Source organism: Capricornis sumatraensis, chromosome 4 (genome assembly GCF_032405125.1).
Source record: "Capricornis sumatraensis isolate serow.1 chromosome 4, serow.2, whole genome shotgun sequence".
Lineage (NCBI taxonomy): Eukaryota > Metazoa > Chordata > Mammalia > Artiodactyla > Bovidae > Capricornis > Capricornis sumatraensis.
Window position 1 is genome coordinate 122,862,085 of NC_091072.1, and position 10,811 is coordinate 122,872,895.

A 10,811-nucleotide genomic window follows, 5' to 3' on the forward strand; every position below is an offset into this window, starting at 1 on the left:
GAATTCAGCCAGAAGGTGAGAGAAAGAATGACATGAGGAGACCAGTCTTTCCAGGAACTGATCCATTTCTTTATTTTCCAAGTCCACTTTTATACTTTCAGTTATACATAGAGATAAATGTGTTCTCAGCATATCTTTGTTCTTACAAGGGTCTTACATTTGTTTTACAATATCTTCTGGTCTGGAGACTGATTAACATTTTATGGCCCCACCTTTCTTTCTATTGATAAAGGTTAATTGATCAGAAAACTTGTTCCCCTTAAGATCTATTTAGTCTTAAGATAGTGATAAAGTTACATTTTTACATAGCAAGGACACAGTGATTTATAACAAAGAAAGAGGAGTACAGTGATCTATAACAAAAGAGAAAATTCATTAACTCAAAAAGTCTAGTATTGCTAACATCAAAACTACTATATTTCTTTTTTCACATTCCAATTACATTGATTAACATACTCCCAGGTGGCTAAGGATATGGAGGCCTGGCAGCAATCATTAACTCAGCAATGAAACCCTGCACCAACATGATTTCTAACTAACTCACTAATAATATACTAATAATTTTCTAACTTCTCAAAAGAATCTGTTTTTAGAAAGTTTAAAGCATCTCGTGCCTCTCATGGTTGGGAGGCTGTGAACAATCACATGTGGCCAGATAATCCTGTCAGGCAGGCTAGAGAGCCATCAGAGGAGTTTTTGGACTGAAACACGCCCAGGAGATTTATTAACTGGAGTCCTAAGTTAACTCCTTTACAGAGAGAGGTGGTAGGGGATAGCCCCCCGTAATGTCAGAAGTGTAGGTGAAAGGCATAATGCAGCAAGGCAGGCAAACTCTGGTTTTTGGGGCAGATGCACGAGCAGATTCAGCAAGGCTCACTTAAGGCCCGACTCACCTTTGCCTGTCAGGCCCCTTAACCTCATGACCTTTGCCACGGGCGGGACTCCTCATGCTGGCTCCTGGCAGGGAGGGATTGTGGGGAGGAGGAGAAGGGGATGACCGAGGATGAGATGGCTGGATGGCATCATGGACTCAATGGACGTGAGTCTGAGTGAACTCTGGGAGTTGGTGATGGACAGGGAGGCCTGGAGTGCTGCGATTCATGGGGTCGCAAAGAGTCAGACATGACTGAGCGACTGAACTGAACTGAACTGAATAGTCCATTATATATATGTACCACATCTTCTTTACCCATTCAAGTAGATGCTTCTTTAAGAAGAAAAAAACAAGATAAAATTTTGAAAGTAGTTGCCTGAGAAACTGCTGACTGGTTCTTGGGGTGGAGATGGCTATTATTGTGATTTTTGATTAGGTTTTTATGTTCCAAAACCTCTATCATCTCTTTTTAAGAATATAATCGGCATTCCCGCCCCCCCCCCCCCCCGCCCCGCCCTTATGCTGCTACGTAGAGAGAAAGGAATTTGGAAGGGCAAAGTGAGCCTTGTACCTGAGGTAGGGGGAAGTTAAAAGCTGCAAGAACTCTAGGTATTTGGTATGTTATAGGATGGCAGCTGGGAGATTGGGATGAGGGAAATTGACTGTTTCCTCTGCCCCTAGTTCTAAAGTGCACTTAGGGAAAACGCTGTATAGATCCTTTCCTTACCATGCTCCTCTATTTGTTTGTTTCTCTTGATAATTAGTCATTTTTTTGCATATCTTTGCATGCTGAGGACTTATTTAATACTGGAAACTTAAAAAAAAAAGGGGGCTTGGGACTTCCCTGGTGGTCCAGTGGTTAAGACTCCACAGGGGGCACACGTTTCACTCTTGATGAGGGAACTAAGATCCTGCAAGGCCAAAAATAAAAGAGGCTCCACATGATGATGTCTTTCCATGGAGAAAGTTCAAAAATTCCCCTAAGAAAACAGAGTTGGAAGAAGGGGAAACATTTTAATACTATCAGTGACTGGGCTGTTTTGATTAGATTGCACTTCTGGTAAGATTCAGTCTACTCCTTGTCCCTTGTACCTAGGGCTTGCCCTTCAGGATTTCAATTAAGAGATTGGTAGGTCTGGGTCTCCTTAGCTCCAGGAACTATGGGAATTATTGCCCTGCTTTTCAGTGGTTTTCAGAAATGCTCTTTAATCTTCGATTTGCACATCTTTGGAATTAGCTAAATACCTTGATGGCAGAACCGGGTCTCAGATCTCCAGCTTTGGCATTTCAGTCCTGAATGCCCACACAAAGCTCTATGAGTTTCTTTTGTCTTTCCAAAAGAGACCTATCTGGACCAAGCTCAGATCCTCAGTCTCTAGCCCATACCCAGAATTGGCAGATACCTCCTGGAAAAGTCAACTGCCAATTCTCAACAGCTTTACAGAAGGTTCCGTCTGGTAGTCTCTGGAATTTTAGTCCCTCCAGTACTATTTGCTTTTGTATCTCTCTGTTACCTTAGAAAAATTTAAAGGTTTAAAAAGTTTATCTGGGTTTTGTAGTTCTCAGTAGGAGCATTTTCCTGCCATGAATTCCGTCATATCCAGATGCAGAAATATGCCTTTTATTTTTTGTCATTTGATTTGATGTGAACTGAGAGAAATGAAGTAGCCTTCCACTACTGTTTCCATCTGTTTCTCTTTGTGCTTACAATAGTTTCTGTTTTTATCAACATTGTTACTACATTGTTTAGCACAGAGGTATTCATAGCTGTTACATTTTCATTTTGGTTTATATGCTTTGACACTGTAAAGTGCCTTTATTATTGCTTTTTGGCTTGATTTCTACCTTCTCTAATATTTTATTACACTAGCCACTTTCTTTTTGTTTTGCTTTTCCTGGTATTTTTTGTTGTTGTTCACCTTTTTAGCTTTTCTGAATAATTTTGTTTTCAGTGTTACTCTGTATTATAGCCTAGAAATTGGGTTTGTGACCTAGATCTGTGAGTCAATCTGAAAATCAATCTTTTTCTTTTATAAGGTAAATTAAACCTACACATATTGGTATGGTTAATTTTAGACCTATGATATGTTTAACATTTTAAAAGTCTCTTCTATGCAGCCTCTTTCTTTCTGATAGTGGCTACATAGTTATATCTTTATTTAATACTATTATTCTCTTTTTTTCCTTTGGAATAATGTGTAAAAATTTTCCTAACATAAGCAGTATTAAAATTGCTTGTATTCTCTTCTTCCCCTTCATCCCTTCCTCTCCATTCCACAGTTCTGATAAATAATGTTATCTTTCTTGGTGTTGACTTTTGTACTGTCAAATATATTTTACTTCTAAAACTTGAATTTTCAACTTTAAATATCTCTTGGTTTCTTGGTATTATAGATGAAGCAATCAATGAGTTTATTCTTTTTTCTGCTTTCCCTCTTTCCATTAAAAAAATTGTTTTTAAGTTGTCAGGTCATATACCACATATATTCTATTCTGTCACTCTATTTCCCCCCCTTTTAAATTTTATATCTGTTGGTAGATATATTTACTGCCAGTGAGAAGTCTTTTAACTGAGGCTTCCTCAGTCATCCCTTGGCTGATTACAGTTTTTCTTCTAGTAATTTCCTGTGGAAGAACATACACAAACATTATTCCCTGAATTCTGGAATGTTCAAGGCAGTTTGATAGTATTAATCATTGGAAGGAGTGTGACTAAAAGCTCTGTTTCTGGCAAGAGTATAAATTGGTACAACCACTGGGAAGCAGGTTTGCAACAACTTATGAAGTTAAACATTCACTACTCTATGACCCAGAAATTTCATGTCTACTCAGGGACAACTCATGCACAGGTTTTCAGAAGTCACATAGAGGGCTGTTCATAACAAGATTCTTTATAACAGTAAAAACTGAATGACCACCAAAAAGCAAATGATAAGTAAATCAAGGTATATTTGTCAGATTTTATACATCAGTCAAAATGAATAATCTATAGTCACATTCAACAGTATAGACAAAATCTTAGCAATGTGCTATATTTTACTAATTCTCATCCTTGTCATTTTAACACTTGTAAAATTGTGATATATATTACAATTAATGGTATGCCATTGTTTAATTAGAAGGTATTATTTATTCTTATTATATAAAGTAACACTGTATCTTACATTTCATGGGGACTTGTATTCAAGGACATATGGTAATAATATGTGACATAATGAAGTGTCAGAAGATTACATTCAATATGGTGCCCTTTGTGTAAGGTTGAAACAACTAAAACTGAGCAATTTTATTTATGAACATGTATATATGACAATACTGTGTGCGTCCAAGGGGATAATAAAAATAGTCAGGATGGTGATTCCTTCTGGTGGGGGGAAGTCAAATTGATGAGATATGAAAGAAAGGTCAATGAAAGTTACTGTTTGAGTTCTCATGTTGGTTTCATGGATATTTAGATCATTATTTAACATTTCTTATTTTAATAATAATTAACATAAATTATCATAAATCAAATAAGTATATGTATAATACATAAATGACGTGTATGGACTAAGAGTGAAAATATGCTTTGAGCCAAGAATTCTGACTAGTTTTATACACCCTGAGGTTGAAACTTTATATTAGAAGTAAAATTTGGCTGGTTCATACTGACCTTGAGTTTAAGTGTTAAAACTACCTTCTGACACTGAAAGTTATTTTTGAGTAATCTGACATCTACCATCATCTACATTTTTTTTCTGTTTCGTAAATGATGTCATATTTTTGCTTGGATTTCCAAATGATTTTCTGACTGTTTAAAGACAGTGGATTTACTAAGATATATCTGTTTTGTTGGAGGTGGATTAAATTTTCCTAATATACAGTGTGCTTTTTCAATAGGTAGGCTTAGATCATGTATTTCAGAAATACTTTCTATAGCTATATTTTCAAATATGCATTCTATTCTACCATTTTGACTTTCTTCTTTTGAACTCTGTATGTCTAAGATACACTTTACTTGTCTTCTGAATCTATGATTTTATCTCTAATCTATTGATATTTTTCTCTATTTTGCTTGCTTTTCTCACTTCTTTCCTACCTACCTCTTATTGTGCTTTCCATAATATCTATTTTATATACATATACATTTTGCTTCAATGTACCTCTCTTTCTTCCCTCCTCCATTGCATTATTACTAATCATGTATAATGGACTATTATAATGAAGTGTAAGTGAAGTGAAAGTCGCTCAGTCGTGTCCAACTTTTTGCGATCCCCTTAGACAATACAGTCCATGGAATTCTCTAGCCCAAAATACTGGAGTGGGTAACCTTTTCCTTCTTCAGGGGATCATCCCAATGCAGGGATCGAACCCAGGTCTCCGGCATTGTAGGCAGATTCTTTACCAGCTGAGCCACCAGGGAGGTCCATTATCATAGTGATTATATCTTTGTTAGTTAGAAGTACATCAATATAGCTATATCATTATTATTTTATACAGTTGTCTTTTAAATCAAGTAAGAGAAGAAATAAGCAAAAAATGCATTTATATTATGTTATACATTTACCTATGTGTGTAGACAGAATAATGACTCCCCAAAGATGTTCATGTCTTAATCCTCAAAACCTGTGATTATGTTAGGCTATATAACAAAGAAAAATTAAGGTTCTAGATGGAATTAAGACTGTTCAGCTGTTGACTTTAAGAAAGGGGAGATTATTCTGCATTAGCCCAGTGGATACAATATAATCCCAGTGTTTTTAAAAGTGGAAAAGGGAAGCAGAAGAGAAAATCAGAGTGATATGAGAAGGACCCAACCCACCAATTCTGTCTCTAAGATGTAGGAAGAGAACCACAAGTCAAGGAATGCAGATAGCTTATAGAAACTGAATGAGGGAACTTAGTGGATTTTCCCCTAGAACTACCAGGAAAGCATGTAGACCAGCTGACACCTTGATTTTAGCCCAGTGAGATCTGTTTTGGACTTCTAAACTTATGATATAGTATTTTTGCATCATTTTAGGCTGCTAAGTCTTTGGTAATCTGTTAACTAAAGCCATGACTTCCCTGGTAGCTCAGACAGTAAGATGTCTGCCTACAATACAGGAGACCCGGGTTCAATCCCTGGGTCGGGAAGATCTCCTGGAGAAGGAAGTGGTAACCCACTCCAGTATTCTTGCCTGGAAAATCCCTTGGACAGAGGAACCTGGTAGGCTACAGTCCATGGGGTCGCAAAGAGTCGGACACGACTGAGTAACTTCACTTCTAACTAAAGCCATAAGAAACTAACAGACTATGTAATTATCTTTACCATGTTCTTTGCTTTTTCATGTGAATTTATTTATTTATTTATTTATTTCAGCCAGGGGGTGTCTTTTAGAATTTATTGTAAAAGTAGATCTGCAAGCAACAGTTTCTCTGTCTTTAAAAAAAATCTGGGTATGTCTTTATTTCACCTTCATTTTTGGATAGTTTTACTAGATATGTACTTTTTAGTTGACTTTTTTTAAATCTTAGCATTTTGAATATATCATCTCACTTTCTTCCAGCCTCCATTGTTGTGATGAAGCTGTTAATCTTACTGAGGGTCCTTTATGGTGAATTGCTTTTCTCTTGCTATGTGGAAAAACTTTTTGTCCCTTGGCAGTTTGAATATGATGTGTCTAAGTATGGATCTGTTTGAATTTATCCTACTTAGGGCTTGTTGAGTTTCTTGGCTGTGTGGATTAATGTTGTTCATCAAATGTGGGAAGTTTTTGGTCATTACTGTGTGTGTGCTAAGTTGCTTCAGTTGTGTCTGACTGTTTGTGACCCCATGAACTTTAGCCTGCCAGGCTCTTCTGTCCATGGGATTCTTCAGGCATGAATACTGAAGTGGGTTGCCATGCCCTCATTCAGGGGATCTTTCTGACCCAGGGACCGAATGCGTGTCTCTTATATCTCCTGTATTGGCAGATGGGTTCTTTACCACTAGGATCACTTGGGAAACTTCATCATTACTATCTAAAATCTTTTTCTGTGCCCCGCTACACTGCCTTTTTCTCTTTAAAAATGGCACCTCTGTGTATGCCGCTCTGAACTTCACCTGGTTCAGTATGGTGTCTTCAGCTTTCTTTTGCACGCCCCTGGTTTCTTCATCCAATGCTATACCTCCTTGGAAGGTGATCCCTTCATTTTGGCTGATGCTTTTGATATTTGCTACTCCAGATACCCACAGGCACCTTCCATCTTTTTCTCTCTCTCTTCCCCAGCACGTGATATCTATTCAAAGTCAGTCCTGTCTACAGCAGGTCTCATTCAGGGTGAGGTCCTTACCTTCTGGGGGAGTATTTGCTGGTGATTTCTGAGGTCTTTCACTGCTACATCCCTCTGTGTACTCCTTTGCTCTCTCATTTCTGCATTCTGCTCAGCTGTTTTTTAAAACACTTCTATTTCAATTTAGACTTCATGGGATTTTTGTTTTTCCCAGTTGCATGAAAACTGAGTTTGTGGCTTTAAAAACTCTGTTGTTTTTTTTTTTTTCCCCTCCTGTGTTTTTTCAAGAGAAGTCATGGGAAGATTCATTAAATGAACACTATAGCTGTACTAAATAGCCCCCATATATGTTAAAAATTTTTCTAGTGTATTTTTAAAATCTATTTACAATGTTCAGAAGAAAGACAAGACAAAAACAAAGTTGGCCCAGAGTTTTAATCAGATGTTGTGTCTGTCATTTTGTTCACTTCAGTGTACAACATTCAAGGGGGTTGGAGTGTGATATTACAAGAGATTGGTCACATGTCTAAGGTGAATTTTGAGCAGGTTGAGGAAAACCCCTTAACAGGACCTACATCAAATATGAAACTGTTATCATTTCTTGGTGAATTCTTCAGTTAATATTAGAGAAATAAGTCAAAGATGCAAAGAAAGAAAAAAGGCAATGGAATTCTGCAAACAGGATAGAAGATGCAAGTGGAGATGATGTTTTGGGCTAATGAGTAGGACAGAAAAAAAATGATTTCTCTCTCTGATTAGACAAGCAAGCGCACACAAGTGAACAAATGGGTTTTTGATGTAAAACATAGTTTCAGGGACTTCCCTGTGGCTCAGTGGTGAAAAATCCATGGGCCAATGCAAGAGATACAGGTTCCGTCCCTGTTCCTGGAAGATCCCGCATGCTGTGGAGCAACTAAGCCTGTGCACCGCAACTGCTGAGCCTGTGCTCTGGAGCTCATGTGCTGCAGCTGCTGAAGACCACGTGCCCTAGATCCCACGCTCCACAAAAGAGGCCACCACAATGGGAAACCCCAGCACTGCGTCTAGGGAGTAGCTCCCACCCGCTGAAACCAGGGAAAAGCCCACACAGCAGTGAAGGCCCAGCACAGTCAAAAATAAATAAGTAAATACAATGATTAAAAAAACAGTTTCAGAGCCTTGTGATATTTCCAGAAAACTTTCATTTTACATTTGTAAACCAAGAGCAAGTTGTTTCAATTGATATACTTGAGTTTAAGTGGTATCATGTAAGTTTTAAAAGTCTTGCTATGTATGTTATACTGTGTATTTAGCTACTACTCATTTTAACAGGAACTTCCCAGGTGCTGCTAGTGGTACAGAACCTGCCTGCCAATACAGGAGCTATAAGAGACTCAGGTTCAATCCCTGTGTCTGTAAGATCCCATGGAGAAGGAAACGGCAACCCACTCCAGTATTCTTGCTTGGAGAATCCCATGGACAGAGGAGCCTGGTGGGCTACAGTCCATAGGGTGACAAAGAGTCAGACATGACTGAAGCGACTAAGCACGCATGCACATTTTAACAGAAAAGCCATCAATGACTGGATTATCAACCTCATCATATGTCTGTTATCTGTTCCAAACTCATTGCATTTCTAGTGTTGTATGCATCACCATCCATCAGAAGACAAGGTCAGCTCTACAAGTCTTGTGCTTTGAAGAGAGAACCAACCAGCCTCTTTGGCAACAAAAATGTCAGGAAGACTTAAAGAGCTTGATATCAGATATACTAATAGAAGCTAGAGGAGATCTGTTTGTGGAAGGGGATCCTCTCCATAATCTCCAAATCCCAGCATAGATGGGCATAGATAAGCATTAGATGCTTACTAATTTTTGACTGCTGGGTCTAGACATAATAACTCCTGATGAACTCACCCAGGGAAGGCCTACCATGGAATGCTGGGATGGGATACAAGAGAGTGACAGCAAAGGCTGTTTCTGTATTGTGATCTTGCCAGATGGAGTGTTTCATCCTAGGTTAAAAGGTCAGTGCTATGATCTCATTCTTTTTTTTTGCAAACATTGTAATGATTGACTTTATTATAGGGATTAAGATCTATGATTAAAGTGATGTAATGTCAACAATCCTTTTTTAATCCTATATTGATTCAACAACTGCTTTGTATATGCTTTGGTTTAGTTAAATATGATGGAATAGTTTGTAGACCTCTGAATTCCAAAAACAACAACGGACATACTTACAGTGCAGCTGTGGAGCTGATAATCTTTCTTTATGACAGTGTTATAGAATGGAGTTATATTGTTACTCTGAATACAACAGGCATGTCTCTTCATTTGTCTACTATATTAAAATATATTTATATTTAAAAATCATGTATTTTTTGTTTTGAAAACACTCAAACTTTGAATCACAGACCAGATTGTTTCATAATTTTTTTTAGGAAACTTTATATAATGAATAATACAACCCACTGATAATTTGTATCAGTATTAAAAAATGATTATTTGGGGGACTTTTATAATCCCTTATGATAAGTGATGCCTGCACAAGAATGCTGCTCTTGAAATGGGTTCAGGTCATTTAAAAAATAATAGCATGGGTGTTTCTCCTCACTTACTGGCTAAATTCTGGATCAACACACTCTGAGTGGCAAAGCTGAGAGAATATACTGGAGAAATGGTGAGTGGGTAAGAAACAGGGGGAACTGAGATAGATACTCTGATGTCCGGTGATACCTGAACAGATTTTAGAACAAAAATGTAAAAGCACACGAGGTTGCTAAGTTTACATTGTGCCACACCCTCCTCCCATCCCCAACACAAAACACAAGCCTGTATATTTATTACTTCAGGAAACAGCACAATAGTAGGGCTACCTGTATCATCTGCCTTGAAGTCACAGTCTGTCTGCCTCATCCCCCTCCTACACCTACAGTCCCTTCTGATAAAAATGAGGGAGGCCAGATTCCTTTGTGGGGTTTTGGGCAAAAGCAATGTTCTACAGAGGAACTCCATAGGGAATGGTGACAAACTGATTAATTTGATCCTTTACAATACATATGGATTCCATTTCCATGCAGAAATGGAAATTGCATCCCAATGTTTGCTGAGACATGGGCTGCTGCTCCATGGGGCCTGCCCTCTACCCAAGTCTTTGGGATCAAGAGGGACTGAACAGTCAAGAGGAAGAGGATTACTTGTGAAAACTAACATGCTCCTGAATCTCTGTGAGACCCTTGTCACTGAAGGTCGCCAGACTTTTCTCTTGTAACCCTGAAAACCGCTCTGTACACCAGCAACTAGGTATCTGCTTTAGGGTCTCTGTCTGTATTCCATGTTTCTTCCCAGACCAGAGAGAGCAAGAAGTTGCAGAAAGGAAAAAGAGGACACACTTTGGACTCCGTGGGTTCAGATTCTTGCCCTTGAGCTCCATATCAGCCACCGTCAGATCATTTAGTTCAGATAATTCAATTACAGTCTGTCCAGATTACCCCACAGAGTTCTTACAAGGGTTCAATAAAATCAGAGCATATCAAACATTAATGTATCAAATGAAGATTTTTGAAAGTTATAAATGATTGTAAATTTCATTTCTTAGCTCAACAAATGTTTTCAAATATTTTGCATCCTCTGAGCTGCACAGTAAGATGAGGGATCACCAGAAGGTGCTTAATAAATGCTTGTTCCATGTATGACCACCCTAAAATCATGACCCTTGTAAT